The sequence below is a fragment of the Halichoerus grypus genome, chromosome 2, assembly GCF_964656455.1.
Source record: "Halichoerus grypus chromosome 2, mHalGry1.hap1.1, whole genome shotgun sequence".
In the NCBI taxonomy this organism is placed as follows: Eukaryota; Metazoa; Chordata; class Mammalia; order Carnivora; family Phocidae; genus Halichoerus; species Halichoerus grypus.
In genome coordinates, this window is record NC_135713.1 from 21,174,555 (window position 1) to 21,195,421 (window position 20,867).

Consider the following 20,867-nt stretch of genomic DNA (forward strand, 5'->3'; position numbering starts at 1 on the left):
CTTCAAAAAGAAAAGCAAAGCTAGAGGCATCACAATTCTGGACTTCAACTTATATTACAAAGCTGTAGTAATCAAAGCAGTATGGTACTGGCACAAATAATAGACACAAAGATCAATAGAACAGAATAGAAAACCCAGAAATGAACCCATAACGATATGGTCAACTAATCTTTGACAAAGCAGGAAAGAATATCCAGTGGGGAAAAAGACAGTCTCTTCAACAAATGGTGTTGGGAAAACTGGACAGCAACATGCAAAAGAATGAAAATGGACTACTTTCTTACACCATACACAAAAATAAATTCAAAATGGATTTAAGACCCAAATGTGAGACTTGCAACCATAAAAATCCTAGAGGAGAACATAAGCAGTAACCTCTTTGACATTGGCCATAGCAGCTTCTTTACTAGATATGACTCCACAGGCAAGGGAAACAAAAGTAGAAATAAACTTCATTATAATAAAAAGCTTCTGCACAGCAAAGGAAACAATCAACAAAACTAAAAGGCAATCTTTGCAATGGGAGCAGATATTTGCAAAAGACTTATCTGATAAAGAGATAGTACCCAAAATATATAAAGAACTTATCAAGCTCAACACCCAAATAACAAATAATCCAGTTAAAAAATGGGCAGAGGACATGAATAGACATTTTTCCTAAGAAGACATACACATGGCCAATAGACACATGAAAAGATGCTCAACATCACTCATCATCAGGGAAATACAGATCAAAACTACAATGAGATATCACTTCAACACCTTTCAGAATGGCTAAAATCAACAACACAAGAAACGACAGGTGTTGATGAAGATGTGGAGAAAGGGGAACCCTCTTGCACTGTTGGTGGGAATGCAAACTTGTGCCGCCACTCTGGAAACCAGTATGGAGGTTCCTCAAAAGTTAAAAATAGAACTACCCTACAATCCAGCAATTGCACTACTGGGTATTTACCCAAAGGTTATAAAAATACTGATTTGAAAGGATACATGCACCCTGATGTTTATAGCAGCATTGTCTACAATAGCCAAATTATGTAAACAGCCCAAGTGTCCATTGACTGCTTATGAATGAATAAAGAAGTCGTCTATATATACAATAGAATATTACTCAGCTATCAAAAAGAATGAAATCTTGCCATTTATAGCAACATGGATGGAGTAAGAGAGTATTATGCTAAGCAAAATAAGTCAGAGAAACACAAATATATGATTTCACTCATATGTGGAATTTAAGAAAAAAAAAAAAAAAACAAAGGAGCAAATGGGAAACAAAAGAGAGGGAGGCAAACCAAGAAATAGACCCTTCACTATAGAGAACAAACTGATGGTTACCAGTGGGGAGGGGGTAGAGGGATGGATTAAATAAGTGATGGGGATTAAGAAGTGCATTTGCTGTGATGAGCATCAGGTTTTGTACGTAAGTGATGAGTCACTATATTGTACCCCTGAAACTAATATTGCACTGTATGTTATTTAACTGGAATTTAAATAAAAACTTAAAATAAAAATAAAAAAGTATATTAATAAATGTTTCCAATGAAAAATATTCCTTTGTTTACCTCCTCACCATACACTTATTAAATCTATAGTATCTGCCCAGAACTTCGATACAAGTTATAAGGTAGTAAACAGAATAGATAAGTTTTCCATAAATGTTCCTTTTCCATAAATGTTCCTGCTGTTGGAAAGATACCTCTAAAACAGGAAACTGTTTTAGCAAACTATGATCCAGCATCTGTTCTTGCAAATCAAAATTTATTGTAACATAAGCACTCTAAGTCATTTACATTTTTTAAGGCTGTTTTACTTGAAACAGCAGAGTTGAATAGTTGAGACAGAGACAATGTTGTGTGCAAGCCTATAACATATACTGTCTCTTTTATAAAAAAAAGTTTGTCAATTATTGCCTTAGAATATAAAGTATACATGCAAAACAATTCTCTGTCTAGATTTTATTAAAATAATATTTTTTTCCAACACAAGTTAAAGAAGAACAAAGTCAAAGACCTGACACTATGCAAATTCAAGACTTACATAAAACGACAATATTGAAGACAGTGTGGTATTGGCAAAAGAATAGACAAGTAGATCAATGGATCATAATAGAGAGACCAGAAATACAACTTTTCTTTGACAACGGAGAAAATGCAATACAATGGAGAAAAGATAGTCTTTTCAACAATAGGTACTGGAACAACGGGGCATCCACAAGCACAAACATGAATCTAGACACAAACCTTACAGCCTTCAGAAAAATTAACTCAAAGTGGATGATAGACCTAAATATTAAATATGAAACTATCAAACTCCTACAAGATACTATGGGAGAAAATCTAGGTGACCTTGGATATAGTGATGACTTTTTAGATACAACACCAAAGGTACAATCTATGAAAGAAGAAACTAATAAGCTGGATTTCATTAAAGTAAAAAAACTTGTACTCTGTGAAAGGTGATTGTTAAGAGAATGTGAAGACAAGACACATACTAGGATAAAATATTTGTGAAAAAGACATACTAGATAAAGGCCTGTTAACCAAAATATATAACTAACTCTTAAAACTAAAAAAAATAAGAAAATGAACAATTTAAAAATGAGCAAAAGACTCAAATAGACATCTCACTAAAGAGATATACAGATGACAAATAAGCATATTAAAAGATACTCAAGAACATATGTCATCAGGGAATTGCATATTACAACAATAATGAGATACCTCTGCACACCTGTTAGGATGGTGAAAATCCAAAACAGTGGATAACATGAAATGCTGGCAAGGATGAAGAGCAACAAAACTCTTATTCATTGTTGATGAAAATGCAAAATGGTACAGCTACTTTGGAAGATAGTTTGGCAGTTTCTTACTAAGCTAAACATAATCTTACCATATGATCCAGCAGTTGTGATCCTTGGTATTTACCCATAGGAGTTGAAAACTTATACCGATACAAAAATGTGCACATGAATGTTTATTGCAGCTTTATTCATAATTGCCAAAACTCGGAAGCAAACAAGATGTCCTTCAATAGATTAATGGATAAGCTTTGGTATATACAAACAATGGAATATTATTCGGTGCTAAAAATAAATTTGCTACCAACACATGAAAAGACAGGGAGGAATCTTAAATGCATATTACCAAATGAAAGAAGTCAATCTGAAAAGGCTACATACTGTATGATTCCAACAATATGACAGTTTGGAAGAAGCAAAACAATGGAGACAGTAAAAAGATCAGTGGTTGCCAAGGGGTCTAGGGGAGGGACGGATGAATAGACAGAGCACAGAGGATTGTATGATACTATAATAGTGGATTCATGTCATTACACATTTGTCAAAACCATGGAATGTACAATGCCCAGAGTGAACCCTAATGTAAATTAGGGATTTTGAATAATTAAAAAAATTTAATTGGAAGAAGATAGTAGAATTTGTATGAAACCCCATAGAACAATGACTTCACTATACAAAAGAAGAAATTTCTTTAAATTTGATTGAATTATTGAGTCCCTGGGTGGCCCAGTCGGTTAAGCATCTGCCTTTGGCTCAGGTCATGATCCCAGGGGAGCCCCGCATTGAGCTCCCGGCTCCGTGGGAAGTTTGCTTCTCCCTCTGCCTCTGCTTGCTGCTCCCCTTGCTTGTGCTCTCTCTGTCTCTCTCTCTATCAAATTAATAAATAGAACCTTTAACTATTTTTGATAAAATTATTAATAGTATTATCATTAGTATTAGTATTAATAGTATACTACCAATATCTTTGTAAAAATTAAAAATAAATTATATTTTTCTGTGCATTCATTTGACAAACTGTCAGGTATCATCTTAATCAAGATCACCTATCACAAAGTATACTAGATCAGCAGAAAAACCCTAGTAGAGCCAGAAACAAAAACAAAACAAAACAAAACAACAACAACAACAACAAAAACATGGTGTCAAAGGACACATTTACAATAGTTACTATTTTTTTAAAGATTTTATTTATTTATTTGACAGAGAGAGGGAACAAGCAGGGCAAAAGGCAGAGGGAGAGGGAGAAGCAGGCTCCCCGGGGAGCCCGAAGTGGGGCTCGATCCCAGGACCCTGGGATCATGACCTGAGCCAAAGGCAGACACTTAAGCACCTGAGCCACCTAGGCGCCCCTCAATAGTTATTATTAACATGCTTATCCCCATTTTGTAAATGTGGTGTATTTTCTTTTTCTGTGTATTTATCTTTCTGTTAGACTGATTTTCACTTGGTTTGTTATAGTCCTTACTTACTGGAAGTTCATATTTGGCATCTATTTTGATTTGACCATGCCTAATATCTTACCAGTCACAAAATTTTTAGTATCGCCCCATTTCATGGTATTCAGTAATTATTAGATTATCATTAAAAGCTAACTCAACACTGGAAATAATATCTTCTCCACTTCAGAAGTAAATATAAGCAGATGAAAGGCAAATACCTCTATGATAAATCTTCATGATTATGAATTAGAAAATGATTTCTCTGGACTAGCCAATTATAATCTCATTAAGTCCAGATAATTATCTCATATAATCCTCATAACAATTTCATGATATCATTACAATATCATTATTCTAATTTAGTGATCAAGAAACAAAATGGACTAAATCACTTGGAAAAACCTGTTTGCTGGTAGTTGGTAGGCAGAACTGAAGATATTAATCCAAGTCTATGTAGCTCAAAAATCTGTGTTCTTCACTATACTGTTCATAGTCTTTACATCAGTTAGAAATTATTTTAACTATCCAATCATTGGACTGTTTTTTTTATCCTGCTATAAATTTTTTTTGGTAATATATATAACAAATTTCTAAGAACATACTATTATCTTGTCCTTATTTGGTTATTATCTGAGTATTAGAATACCCATTGGAGCTCTCAAATAATTGCATGTTTTTCAAATGGACACAATGAACTGTGATGTAAATATTCTAGAATGAGTAAAGTGAATTGCACATTTCCTCAAATGTGTTTGAATTTTTATATTGATATCTTGGGATACAAGTAGTAAAAGGTAATTTTATAAGATTCTATCTAAAAAGCTAACAATTCAACAAAAATGTATTCATATAGAATGTGTTCATTGAAAAAGTCTTCTTAGTTTAAAAAGGATAGGTTTCTTTTCTTGGAGCCTTCTGAAGCACCATGTAAAGCCCTTAAATCTTTGTATCAACTTTTGCCTGAAGGAACAGGGTGAGAGTGATAATGATGTGACCTCAAGATTTTACCACGACCACCACACTCTATTGTTTACCCTCCTCACACAACTATAGAATCAATTGAATTTTCCACCTTTTAGAATGACTGCTATGTTTTCTTTTTTAAAGATGGTTCATTTATACAATGGAAAGCCATTTTATTATTTTCTAAAGAAACTCCTTAGAGACCCTTGAATAATATTTCTATATGGAAAATGACTCCTAGCACTGTCTATATGTCGCCAATTTCAGCTTCACATTCCTAGTTCTGATGACATTAACAGTTACCTTTTCACTTCAGCAGCTTGGGGATTGGGTTTACTATGTTCATTCAACAGAGAAAATCCTGAAACCAATGTGTAATTTTTCACTGAAAAAGTGAATCCAAACAAATAAAAATGAATAAAAATGACTAGCAGAAAGATTCCTACCCCAGAAAATTACTTTGGCACAAGCCCAAATAGAATCTATATTCATAATTTCTAAAGAAAATGGGAGTTTAAAAATATACTACTATATTGAAAGTAATCTATATTCTTCATATTTTCATTATGTGGCACCCTGAAAACTATATCCTTGCCCTTGGCATTTGGGTAAAAGTTTTATAATTGATATCATTAGCTTCTGAAACATTAACAATCTATTTATCTATCTGTAATTTTATTGCTATTAGTTGTTCTAAAATATGATAGCAAGTGATCTCATTTGATTGACATAGGAAAGCTATCGAAAAGAATACTTCTACTAAAAAAAAATGAGTAAGTGATTATTTTCAAAATATTTTAGAAATGTAAACCACCAAGACACTTTTTAAAAAAGCATTTAAAAGATAAACCATTGCTTAATTTATAAAGCACTAACAATTTGGTATTATATGTATTTGGAGTCATACAAAACAAGTTATACTAGAATATAGACATAAGTAGGCACCCAAAATAGCTACCAATTTCACTAAATGAGCTAAGCGTGTCCCTTTAGTGCCTGCTGTCTCAAGTGCTGATATAAACACATTAGATTATCACATCAGCCGTATTGGATATGAGTTATTATCTCCCATTTTTCTACTTGAGAAATTATTACACAGAAGAAGTTAGCATCTTTAGATTATACAATTGATAAATGGCAGAGCAGAGATTTGAACTCACGTAGTCTAACTCCATAATAAACCATAATCACCACTGTATAATCATTGCCTCAGATACATAGTAAAACCATAGAAAGAGATATGTTGTTTATTTCCCAAACAGAAGTCTAAAATATACATCTCAAAGCTAGCAGGACAAAAAAAGCTCACTATCTCATTTATCAAATATTTATTGAGCATTTACTATGTGGTAGGAAATAGAAGTGCCAAGGATATAGCCGTGAACAAGACAATGCTTCAGTCCTCATAGATCTTAGGTTTGTGAGATGTATTCTTTACCTTTATGTTGACCCAAACCACTGTCCTGATAGAACTACTCCGATTCTAATTTTATTTGCCATCAGGACAGGATAGAAAGTGTGACACAATGGTATTTTTAATAATCACTATCTACAAAGACAGGGTCACAGTTGTGACAAAATTTGCAAACTAATCAATAGGCATGCCTTGAATATAAAAAGATAGATAACTCAAGGTTACATATAGATTCAAATATCGTGTGGCATCCTTTGTATAAAAGGAAATAATTTCTCTTTTTCTTCAATTACACTTGACTCTGTCAGAATCCTTTGCTGCAGGAAAAAAATATCAAGGAGGAACTGAATATCAGAGAGAATATAACACTGATTAAGCTGGAGGATTTTTTTCCCCCTCACTTCTGAGTTCTTTGGAAGTTAAAAAAATTCTTTCATGGTATTTTTGTTTAATTTTTAGGTTCTTAAGCCTGAGTCTTTATAAATACAAGGAATACAATGGGTACATTAGATTTATTTAAAAAAAACTGCATAGGATAAATATAGATACAATGAACCTAAGGAATTGATTAGATTATACCTTATCAAAACAGTTCAGTTGTAATTATGATTGGTCAAAATAATTACCCTCACTCATTTAATTTTTAACAAACCAGTTTGAGAAATTTGTACTGGTCTGTATTATAAATAAGTTTATTAGTTATGTTTCGTTTTGATTGATTTACCTTACAGATGTTAAATTTTAGGCAATTATTTCTATTTTGTGCTTTCTGCTCACAGTTGGGAAGGCCTAGAAGCACACTAGGACTGATAGATCACATTTCTCATGTCCCTTGCCCTTGGGCACAGCCATGTGACTAAAATCTGGCCAAAGGAATATGGGGAAGTTGCTGAATACCATTTCCAGTCCTAGTCATTCAATCATCTCACACCAACCCAAAATAAAACCTAAGGGCCTCAATTTAGAAAACTTGTTAAATCGATTATGGCAAATTTATGCATCTCATGTGCAATATATTTTATACAATCATACTATTAATCATATTATACAAGTAAAGGAATGTAGAAAGAGAGGCACCAAACCCAACATAAAATGATTGAGATTATGATTGCTCTGTATGTTCTTTTGTCGTATCCATGTTTTTTTTGTGATGAGTTTGTCTTCCTTTCACAATAAAAAAAGCTATAAAGTTAGAGGGAGAAGGATAAGACAGAATATAAGTTTTTCTATCGAAGTGTGTTTAAAGGGGTTTTAATTTAAGGTTTTGGCAATGATTTCATGCAAAATAATAAGAACTACATTATCATAGCTATCAATTTTCTTAATTTTTGCTTTCAGTGTATATGATGTTTTTTTAATTTTTATTTTAATTTATTTTTTTATTATTATGTTATGTTAATCACCATACATTACATCATTAGTTTTTGATGTAGTGTTTCATGATTCATTGTTTGATTCAGTGTAACACCAAGTGCTCCATGCAGTACATGCCCTCTTTAATACTCATCACCAGGCTAACCCATCCCCCCACCCCCTCCCCTCTAGAACCCTCAGTTTGTTTCTCAGAGTCCATCGTCTCTCATGGTTCATCTCCCCCTCCGATTTCCCCCCCTTCTTTCTTCCCTTCCTGCTATCTTCTTCTTTTTTTAACATATAATGTATTATTTGTTCCAGAGGTACCGGTCTGTGATTCATCAGTCTTACACAATTCACAGTGCTCATAATAGCACATACCCTCCCCGATGTCTATCACCCAGCCACCCCATCCCTCCCACCCCCCACCACTCCAGCAACCCTCAGTTTGTTTCCTGAGATTAAGAATTCCTCCTATCAGTGAGGTCATATGATACATGTCTTTCTCTGATTGACTTATTTCGCTCAGCATAACACCCTCCAGTTCCATCCACGTCATTGCAAATGGCAAGATCTCATTCCTTTTGATGGCTGCATAATATTCCATTGTATATATATACCACATCTTCTTTATCCATTCATCTGTTGATGAACATCTTGGCTCTTTCCATAGTTTAGCTATTGTGGACATTGCTGCTATAAACATCGGGGTGCACGTACCCCTTCGGATCCCTACATTTGTATCTTTGGGGTAAATACCCAGTAGTGCAATTGCTGCATCATAGGGTAGCTCTATTTTCAACTTTTTTAGGAACCTCCATACTGTTTTCCAGAGTGGCTGCGCCAGCTTGCATTCCCACCAACAGTGTAGGAGGGTTCCCCTTTCTCCGCATCCCCGCCAACATCTGTCATTTCCTGACTTGTTAACTTTAGCTATTCTGACTGGTGTGAGGTGGTATCTCATTGAGGTTTTGATTTGGATTTCCCTGATGCCAAGCAATGTTGAGCACTTTTTCATGTGTCTGTTGGCCATTTGGATGTCTTCTTTGCAGAAATGTCTGTTCATGTCTTCTGCCCCTTTCTTGATTGGATCATTTGTTCTTTGGGTGTTGAGTTTGATAAGTTCTTTATAGATTTTGGATACTAGCCCTTTATCTGATATGTCATTTGCAAACATCTTCTCCCATACTGTCGGTTGTCTTTTGTTTTGTTGACTGTTTCTTTTGCTGTGCAAAAGCTTTTTATCTTGATGAAGTCCCGATAGTTCATTTTTGCCCTTTCTTCCCTTGCCTTTAGCGCTGTTTCTAGGAAGAAGTTGCTGCGGCTGAGGTTGAAGAGGTTGCAGCCTGTGTTCTCCTCTAGGATTTTGATGGACTCCTGTCTCACATTTAGGTCTTTCAACCATTTTGAGTCTATTTTTGTGTGTGGTGTAAGGAAATGGTCCAGTTTCATTCTTCTGCATGTGGCTATCCAATTTTTCCAACACCATCTGTTGAAGAGACTGTCTTTTTTCCATTGGACATTCTTTCCTGCTTTGTCAAAGATTAGTTGACCATAGAGTTGAGGGTCCATTTCTGGGTTCTCTATTCTGTTCCATTGATCTATGTGTCTGTTTTTGTGCCAGTACCATACTGTCTTGATGATGACAGCTTTGTAATAGAGCTTGAAGTCTGGAATTGTGGTGCCGCCAGCTTTACTTTTCTTTTTCAACTTTCCTCTGGCTATTTGGGGTCTTTTCTGGTTCCATACAAATTTTAGGATTATTTTTTCCATTTCTTTGAAAAAAGTTGATGGTATTTTGATAGGGATTGCATTGAATGTGTAGATTGCTCTAGGTAGCACTGACATCTTCACAATATTTGTTCTTCCAATCCATGAGCATGGAATGTTTTTCCATTTCTTTGTGTCTTCCTCAATTTCTTTCATGAGTATTTTATAGTTTTCTGAGTACAGATTCTTTGCCTCTTTGCTTAGATTTATTCCTAGCTATCTTATGGTTTTGGGTGTAATTGTAAATGGGATCAACTCCTTAATTTCTCTTTCTTCTGTCTTGTTGTTGGTGTATAGGAATGCCACTGATTTCTGTGCATTGTTTTTATATCCTGCCACTTTACTGAGTTTCTGTATGAGTTCTAGCAGTTTTGGGGTGGAGTCTTTTGGGTTTTCCACATAAAGTATCATATCATCTGCAAAGAGTGAGAGTTTGACTTCTTCTTTGCCGATTTGGATGCCTTTTATTTCTTTTTGTTGTTTGATTGCTGTGGCTAGGACTTGATGTGTGTTTTTTTTTTTAACCAATCTTACTCCATCAATAATTTTCCTGTTGCAAGAAGTTTATTTTTATATATTTACTGTTATGAATGAGGTTTTTAACAGAACTACTTAACTGAAATTTAGACCCAATTTTCAAAATTTGTAAAAAGTTACAACCAAGAACAAGAGGGACGATTTCTGATAAATAATCATAAAGGCATCAAAATCCCTAAATTTTGTAATGCCATATCCTAACTGAATATATGAGGAATACAAATGAAATTGAGCGAGTTGAAGAAAAGCTCTGCATAAGAATGGATAAAAATAATCATCATCTGTTTTTTAAAGTATAAATTAATATAGCCATATACTCAGTATGTCTTAAGAAGGAAATAAAAAAAAAAGGAAAAGGATAACATAGGACATATAGCAAAATCTCTTTAAAATCCTCCTACTGAGTGGTGTTCCACATCAGTAGTCTCTTCCTCTTTATGGCTGAAGAGTATCTCAGGATATGAAAAATTTGTACAACTCCAGATTATAGTGTCCATGTTTACATATTGTTACATGTTCGATATAGAGGTAAATTTTGTGGATAGTGTGAGACATGGGTAAAGATTTCTGTTTTTATCATATGAGTGAACAAAAGTTCAACAACCCCCCCCTTTTTTTGGTAAAAAAGCTTTCCCCAATTGAATTATATGGCACCTTTATACATTATCAAATGATTATGTATGTGAATGTTTTTGTGGGCCTTCTGTTCTGTTCATTTGATATGTATGTCTATACTGATGCAACGTTCTCTTGATTTCTGTGGCTTTACAGTATATCTTGAAATCAAGGAGATTAGGTCCTCCACCCTCATTCTTTAATTTTTTTTTTTTTTAATTCTAGGTTCTTATACTTAACCCTAAATATTTGTGTTTTCTTTTACTTGTCATATATTGATTTCATATCCTGTGGTCTAACTAATTAGCTTATTTCTAATAGGTTTTTGTAGACTTCTTAGGATATTCACATGTATTTAATATATATATATATAATTATTATGATTCAAGAGAGTTTTGCATCTTATAATCTGTATGCATTTTCTTCCTTTTTCTTGCCTTATTTTACTGGGTGGGGCCTGCAATAAAAAATTGAATGAGAGCAAGAGTGGAAATCATTGTCTTCTAGTCATTCATTTGGAGAACATATTCCATTTTTCACTAAACCAGTGATTGCTACTGGTTTTTCATACTGTCCTTCAGGTAGAAGAAATTTTCCTTTATTTCTAGTTCTCTGGCTCTTGAATTTGGTGAAATACTTTTCCACATTTTTTGAAATGTTCATAGTTTTTTCCTCTCTTACAATATTTTGGTTGAATTTGTAGAACAGTAATTCTGGCTTTATAAAATAACTTAGGATTTCTTCCTCCTCTTTCCTTATTGATATTAGGAACTTGTAGCATCTATATTTTCTTAGAGATTTATTGATTTTATTGATGTTTTCAAACAACCATCTTTAATTTCATTGATTTTCTATATTGCTTGTCCATCATAAATTTCATTGATTTGGCTGTTTTATTAATGATGTAGAGTTAGGGTTTTTTAAATGTCTTTTGATTAAGTCTTTCGTTGTGATGAAATGTTCACTTTATTCCATAGAAATATTCTCTTTCTTGTAGTCTACGTTTTGTTAAAGCTACTCCAGTGTTCCTTATAATGAATGCTTGCATGGTATATCTTTATTTTCTCATTATTTTATGTTCAATCTGTCTTTATAAGCAGCAAATCATGTGGTATTATCTTTTTTCCCCCAACAATAATGATATCTGTCTTTTAATTGTCTTATAGATATCAGATATATATGTGCTTTGGGTAGAAATGGACCTGAAGGAAAGCTATTTCTGTTAAATATACAAAATCCTCTGCTCTTGCATGGTTGTATATTCAAGATGAACTCTATGGCCTATTATTCTCAACCAAGTGGTAAATTTAATATTTAATGTGCAAATGTTGATGAAATATACCAATTTTAGGGGCGCCTGGGTGGTTCAGTTAAGCATCTGCCTTCGGCTCAGGTCATGATCTCAGGGTCCTGTGATTGAGACCCCAGTCAAGCTCCCTGCTTGGTGGGAGCCTGCTTCTCCTCTGCCCCTCCCTTCCACTTGTGCTCTCTCTTGTGTGCTTTCTCTCTCTCAAATAAATAATAAAAAAATACCAATTTCATAGTGCATAAATAATAGAGGTACAATATCACTTTAAGAATTTTTCCAGTCCAGATTTCTGTTTCTCAGTTTGTATAAAGATGTAAGTTATAGAATAATTTGGAGGTATTCAAAATGTCGGCCTCTAATAATTCAGCTATACAAACTCAACATTTCTTACTTGCCTTAAATAAATGCTCTCACTATTTACTTAAACTCTAAAACTTGGGGTGCTTGCGTGGCTCAGTCGGTTAAGTGTCTGCCTTTGGCTCAGGTCATGATCTCAAGGTCCTGGGATCGAACCCAGCATCGGGCTCCCTGCTCAGTGGGGAGTCTGCTTCTTTCTCTCCCTCTCCCTCTGTGATCTCTCTGACTCTCACTCTCTCTCAAATAAATAAAATCTTTAAACAAAACAAAACCACAAAAAACTCTAAAACTCATCTCTAAATCATATAGTTTTGACTATACAGTATAGTATTTTATAACTTATTACCTACTTAGAAAATATCATTTTCAATTGTTCTAAACTAAATAAACAGTGTAAGTAGAAACATTAATGAAAATACAATTTTGTATATTAGTTACAGAAATAAAAATGCTTTCAAGTGTAGTATTTTGAATCCAATGCACCTTTAAGGAGAGCTTAGTAATGTTGCCTTACAATTTATGTAAACTAATATAATTATTGAACATCAATTTTCACAGTTGCTATTGCTTTCTGACTTACAAAACCTAACAATGATTCATAAATAACTGTAACATATAAAAGGTTTTAATGTGTGTAATAATAATGTACAATGTTCCCTAGTACTTAGGGAATACTTGTGTTTTCCTTAGCAAATGGAGCTTGACAAAATAAGTTTATTTGAGCAAAAATATATTTACTTGGAGACCTTTTATCCACTTTCAGTATGTAGACAGCCAACACTTTCTATCTATAATGAGGAAATCCATATTTTCATTCTAACTATAAGACTTTCTTCCTCACAATATATGCTCTTTTTCTAAAACTTTTTTTAAATTTGATATAGAATTTTAGCTATTTGAATGGCTTTATTATATTCCTCCATCCTTATAAACATACTTGCTATTCTTATATGGAAAGTACTTTATTTAGTTTTTTCATTTAAATTAATCTAACAAATTAATTTAACACAATAGATTAGTAATTATTTGGTGTTTTCTTTGCAGTATTCTTTATATTTTTATTTTAATGGCAAGCTTAGCTAAAAAGTAGTCAGCAACCACTCAGTTAAGAAAACTAGATTTGTTTTTCAGAGCTAGAGATGATTGTATAAATATGAGAATTAAAGTAAACTAGCATATTTTCCCCATATTGAGGCTTACTTTTCTTTTAGATCTATCTTGGCATTTGAATAACTATATGTTAGGATCAGTTGTATTAGTTTTGCTCCCAGTCTACTTAAATAATGTCTCATATGCAAGCAGTATGAGGATAAAATAGTTATGATAAATTCATGGTTAAGAGTTTGAGGTATAAACTTGGATAAGTACTAACACTTTGGTCTATTGAGAAAACAAAACCGTAAGTTGCCCCCTGTGCATCGCAGAATTAACATGAGATATTGCTAAGGCCACTTCTGATTAGAAGTCCAAGAAAAATACAGATATCAGTGGTCATGCCCTGACTGTGTATAAGAACTCCTGGCTCCATGGCGTGGTACTGGTTGGACTATGGTTTGCTTCTCACAGGATTTTCTGAGTTTCAGGAGGTTAATTCGAATGGATGATATGAGCCAACTTTAGGATGAAGACTATTTTTTTAACTGCATAAACATCTTTTTTTTTTTTTTTTTCAAATACATTATTTCTTATAAATCTCTCTGTAATAACACGATATCATAGTCAAGTTAACAATTATCTGGGAACTTGACACCAACAACCAAGTTCCTTTGTGGTTAAAACTGTGTTAGCAATTACTGGCCAGAAATACTCATGTTTCTTATCTTCATATCCAGTGTCAAATATAAGCTATAGAATAAGAAAGGAAGCAGAGTTAAATAAAACACCTTTCTTTTCCACAATACAGAAATACTAATGTCTATTTTCAAATAGAAGCCTATTTAGAAATACCTAGAAGTACCACAAAAGATTTAGAGAGGATTGAAGAAAAAAATTGAGTATTTGTTACTTAAAGGTAAAATATTTTATATTCTCAGAAGCATTTTACTAAGCATGAGGGAAAATAATTCTGGTTTCATGACTAGCAAAATACATGCATTTTCATCTAACCTAAAATGTTCCTTTGTTGTGTAGGAAGCTTTAATAATAAACATTATTTAAAACGTACAGAATTACTAAGTATGCAACTCTATGAAATGTAATCTAATAAATATCAAAGCAAAAAAAATAATAAACCTTATTCTTCTTTATATTATGTAAAGTAGAACAAATACCAAATCCAGGGCCTGAGAAATAATTCCTAATCTGCCCCCCAAAATGTTAGGTAGTCAGAAGGTAATTATTTAACATAAAAAGGAACACTTCAACTCATTTTCCTTGTATTGAATTCTTCTGAATATGGTGTTGTGAATGCATGAAAGGCTTCTATTAATAGTTGTCTTTGATTTTAACTTTAGTTTATGCACATAAAACTTAATCATTCAGTTGATACGTGCTAAGGCATTTTAGTGAGAATACTTAAAAAGACCTTAAAATGAATTTTTATAGAAAAATAAATGGCTTTCTCTATGAAGGGTTGCAAAAAGTTACCCACAAAGTAGTTACCTTCAAAGTAAACATACAGAGATGAGATGGATTGTGAGTAGTAGAAAATTTCTATGCTCAGAAGATGAGAGACAGACACGCCTGGCCTATGTTCTACCTTTCTGTAGTACTCATGGACCTTGGTCAAATGACATAATGCTTCCAGGATTCAATTTGTTTTTTTATGAAATGGTGATTAGAAATTTTTTAAGAGGGGTAAACAAGAATATATTCATATACTGCTTGGCACAAAGTCTTGGACATAATACCTATTCAATAATTGTAATTCATTTTTATCATTATTTTTACATTATATATATATATATATATAGTCATTTCTAAAAGAGTGTTTTTTCTTGAAGAGTCACTACCTAAATATATAGTTCTTTTATTGAATTGTAGGAAAACCGATTTTAAAGAATATTATTAGGCTTGTGTAGACAGAACCAAAGCAGACTCTTCATAATTAATTAGCCCAAAAGTTCACTATTCAGACCCTGCTCTAATCCCAAGTCTTCCTTTTCTTTCTTTTTCTGAACTAGCTTGGTTTCCTTAACAGCTTGTTCCCTCTCTATGAATGAGTCTGAAAATATCCTGCTACAAACAAACAGACAAGAAACAAAAGATCCATCTCTACAACCATTATTCATTACATTTCATTTTAAGGAATCACTCAGGTTCTGCTTTCTGCTAAACTGTTCTGCTCTGATTTAGTAACAATAATGTCTCGATTCTTCTCTGACATGGCCCCTTCAAATTTATGTTACTCTCTTTTGTATCAATCTCGGTCCAAGATTTGTAGTTTGGAAGTCCATTCTCTCCTACATCTTTTGGATGAATTTCAGATAGACACAAAAACAGTACATGTCCAGTTTCCAGTGATAGTCATTCAATACCTCCCATTTGCCCCAAAATAGAGTCTCTTCTCTTTCCTTTCAGCTTTGGTACTGGCTGTTTATTCTATTCCAGCTCTCCCACGCACATATCTGAAAAGACGAAATAGAATGCACAATGACAGCTAAAGTAAAGGGGTAATCACTTTATTTCCTCAAATTAAGAATAATTCACAGTGTAGATGTCATCCAGATTGGATTCTTAAAACGTCAGGAAGAGTACAAGGGAAGAAAAACAAAACAAAACAAAACATGGTCACATCAGTGACTGTAATAGTTGGAATATTTAATTTTTTTTTCTCCTAACAATGCCTTAAAAACCAAACAGTTGCAGAACATTTTCCCAATTCAAGCATTGTTTCCTAGGATTTAGCTATTGTCATGAACACAGGGAATCACAAGTAGCTAATCCATTTTCTACAACATCCATCTGGTGGGAGAGTATCCTGCCTGTAATCAAGACCAGGAGTTTAGTCCAGGCAAATGGTTAATTCTATTACAAATATTTCCTTCTTGGTTTACTAAAACCCTAATAAATTGTACTTTACCTAATTGTCTACTGATTAGTTACATAAGGTCGTGTACCTAGACTGAGATTAGAACCAATCTTGATGGGTGGTAAAACAATCTTAATGGGTGACAAAGGCACAAGATGTCCCCAGTACTCTTTTTTTAAAAAATTTTCATTGTTATGTTAATCACCACACATTACATCATTAGTTTTTGACGTAGTGTTCCATGATTCATTGTTTGTGCATAACACCTAGTGCTCCATGCAGAACGTGCCCTCTTTAATACCCATCACCAGGCTAACCCATCCTCCCACCGCCCTCCCCTCCAGAACCCTCAGTTTGTTTTTCAGAGTCCATTGTCTCTCATGGTTTTCTCCCCCTCCAATTCCCCCCCCCTTCGTTCTTCCCCTCCTGCTATCTTCTTTTTTTTTTTCTCTTAACATATATTGCATTATTTGTTTCAGAGGTACAGATCTGTGATTCAACAGTCTTGCACAATTCACAGTGCTCATCATAGCACGTACCCTCCCCGATGTCTATCACCCAGCCACCCCATCCCTCCCACCCCCCACCACTCCAGCAACCCTCAGTTTGTTTCCTGAGATTAAGAATTCCTCCTATCAGTGAGGTCATATGATACATGTCTTTCTCTGATTGACTTATTTCGCTCAGCATAACACCCTCCAGTTCCATCCACGTCGTTGCAAATGGCAAGATCTCATTCCTTTTGATGGCTGCATAATATTCCATTGTATATATATATACCACTTCTTTATCCATTCATCTGTTGATGAACATCTTGGCTCTTTCCATAGTTTAGCTATTGTGGACATTGCTGCTATAAACATCGGGGTGCACGTACCCCTTCGGATCCCTACATTTGTATCTTTGGGGTAAATACCCAGTAGTGCAATTGCTGCATCATAGGGTAGCTCTATTTTCAACTTTTTTAGGAACCTCCATACTGTTTTCCAGAGTGGCTGCGCCAGCTTGCATTCCCACCAACAGTGTAGGAGGGTTCCCCTTTCTCCGCATCCCCGCCAACATCTGTCATTTCCTGACTTGTTAACTTTAGCCATTCTGACTGGTGTGAGGTGGTATCTCATTGAGGTTTTGATTTGGATTTCCCTGATGCCAAGCAATGTTGAGCACTTTTTCATGTGTCTGTTGGCCATTTGGATGTCTTCTTTGCAGAAATGTCTGTTCATGTCTTCTGCCCCTTTCTTGATTGGATCATTTGTTCTTTGGGTGTTGAGTTTGATAAGTTCTTTATAGATTTTGGATACTAGCCCTTTATCTGATATGTCATTTGCAAATATCTTCTCCCATTCTGTCGGTTGTCTTTTGGTTTAAGAAAGTCTGTGTTGTAGACAATGCAATCTCATTGGCCTGCAAGAGATAAGAAGCTAATAAAAAGTAGTGAAGCAAGCACAATATGAAAGTTAAATGGGTCTTAAAATTGGAGAACACACTCCAAATGCAAAATTTATCCCTGCAACCCCCAAACCATCTTTATGAGGATAAGGCAGAAATTCTGAAAGCTATGAAAATTTTCCAAAATTTTAATTATTAATACCTTTTTAAACATTGAGTAGTCCAAACAAAACCCTGGTTAAAAGTGTAGAGGTTATTTTCTCCCATTTCTACCTGAATTATTTCTTAGGTACTCTAAGCCAGCTAACTAAACCATCTAAAACAATGAGTCAAGTTGACTCAATTAAGAACAAAATAAAAATAAATTTCCATGGAAATAGAGAGCTGCATTCACACAAATGCCAAAATAATGTCTGATGAATAACATTACAGTGAACACAAATGAAATCATAATTTGCCATTTACTTAATTTGTGCTATTAAATGCTTGGTAAGAATGTCAGAAGTGTTTTTTAAAATGCTCATTAAAATGATTTATTATAATGATGAGGTAGAATTGCTATTAAGGGATTAATATGAATTAGACATGTAATGGAAAAGGATTGCAAGGGGAAATTGTAAGGAAAGAAGAGAAAATATTATCCCAAATATGGATCATAAATACGCTTTTTCTAAGAATGTCATAGGGTAATTGTACCAATTTTAAGAGAATAAGGTATTAGATAAAAATGAAACATATACCATAGGCACTCATAAATGAGTACCTAAACTTAAGGAATAAATATCAATAAGTAGTTTAATGTATTCAGGATTTCAAATTTAGATTATAGTAATGTAACTAGAGAATTACTATATAAGCCATTCATATGTATTTTTGAAACTATCATTGACTGTTATGGATTTTTTTATGCTTTAATAATTTAAGAACATTTATCTTTGCAACATATAAAAATATATTGAAGCCATATTAAACACTGCCATTTATACAAGTAATTTTTTATTTGTGATATCCAATTTTCATTGCCCTTGAATTTTACAAGGAAAAATTTTCATCTAAAATATTCTGTTCTCTAGAATTGAACAGTTTTACTTTCAGGAGGAATCCATGCAAGCAAAATCAAAGAGAGAAATTAAAAATTATCTGCTGAATTTGGCTCACGTGCTTTGAAAAGCAGCTTATATAAGCCAACCCCAAATTCTTCTATCATCTGTTGGAATAACAAACATGTTTTCACACATTGAGTGTTTTAATCCTATTTGTCAGGTTGTTAGCTTATGTTTCCAAATCTCTGATTTAAACTGGCCCACAGAATCTCTGGTTAACTAAAGTCTAGCAAAAGGATATGAGTCTCTGTCACCAGGCTGTTAAAAGGTCAACAAGAGTGACAGCTCCACCATCTCAATTGCAGATTTTCAGCTAAAAGCCAACTGATGTCAAGATTAAGTCAAAGCTGAGACCTCATCATAATAAACAGATTGTCAAAACAGCAAAGCACTCCACAGCTTAGAAGAGGAGGAGGCTTAGGAGGCTGGCTTTGTGTCAGTTTGAGGACATGACAGAGGGCGGGGGGGCCCCTCAAAAATGCAACCTACTGCTTTGTCATTCTAACATTACTCTTTTGATCTTCAAAGTTTATTGGTCTTCCATACATAATTCTTTTTTTTTTAATTTTTATTGTTATGTTAATCCCCATACATTACATCATTAGTTTTAGATATAGTGTTCCATGATTCATTGTTTGTGCATAACACCCAGTGCTCCATGCAGAACCTGCCCTCCTCAATACCCATCACCAGGCTAACCCATCCTCCCAACCCCCTCCCCTCTAGAACCCTCAGTTTGTTTTTCAGAGTCCATCGTCTCTCATGGTTCTTCTCCCCCTCCGATTTCCCCCCCTTCATTCTTCCCCTCCTGCTACATTCTTCTTCTTCTTTTTTTCTTTCTTAACATATATTGCATTATTTGTTTCAGAGGTACAGATCTGAGATTCAACAGTCTTGCACAATTCACAGCGCTTACCAGAACACATACATAATTCTAGAGTCAGAGACAGAGAGAGACAGAGAGAGAAAGGAAGGAAAAAGAAACTATGTTTTTGTTTTTTTGTTTTTTTTTTTTTAGAAACTATGTATGCCCTTGGCTTTCAATTACTTTATTCATTTTGATATCTGTGTTAATATAGTAGAAACAACTAAATTAAAGAGGAGAAGCAAGTGGTAGAAACTTGACAATAGATAATAGCAGAATCAACAGATAGAAAATGACAATAATGATGGTAATGGCATACTAAGGATAAAATTGGTTTATATGCCGTTACTCTTAATTAAAACGATACCTTGGAAGTTAGATCTCTAGGACAAAAATAAAACTTTAGAAAGAAAATGAAAAAAAAGTTAAAATTAATGGAAGACATTATTGGGAAGGAGCTTTGGGATCAATTTGTAGTTATATAGGTATCTTAAAATTATATAATTGCATATGGAAGCATGTAAATTTAAGGATACTGTGCAGTAAGACATCTTGTGTAATCACATATACACACAAGGAAATACAAACAATATATACTGAGTTCATATTATGAACCAGGCTCCCTTCCAGAAATTTGAAATAAATTAGAAAGCAAAAGACAGAAATTGCCACCAAATAAACATTTTTATGATGTTTACATTCCCATAGTAAGTTGAGAAACGATAAGGTTTTGTAAAAATGAAGGTGGTGCAATGGGAGTTTGGAGCCCGTGTGTGTGTGTGTGTGTGTGTGTGTGTGTGTGTGTGTGTGTGTGTGCATGGCCATGCACCCATGCCAGCATGCATATATGCATATGTATGGTTGTTTGTGTTGGAAGGATTGCAATTTTAAATAGAATAGAGTGTTTAAGGCAGGATCGACTGAGAAAATATTTTTGCAATGATCTGCATAACTATTGTGAGAATCTTGACTAATAATTTAAAATC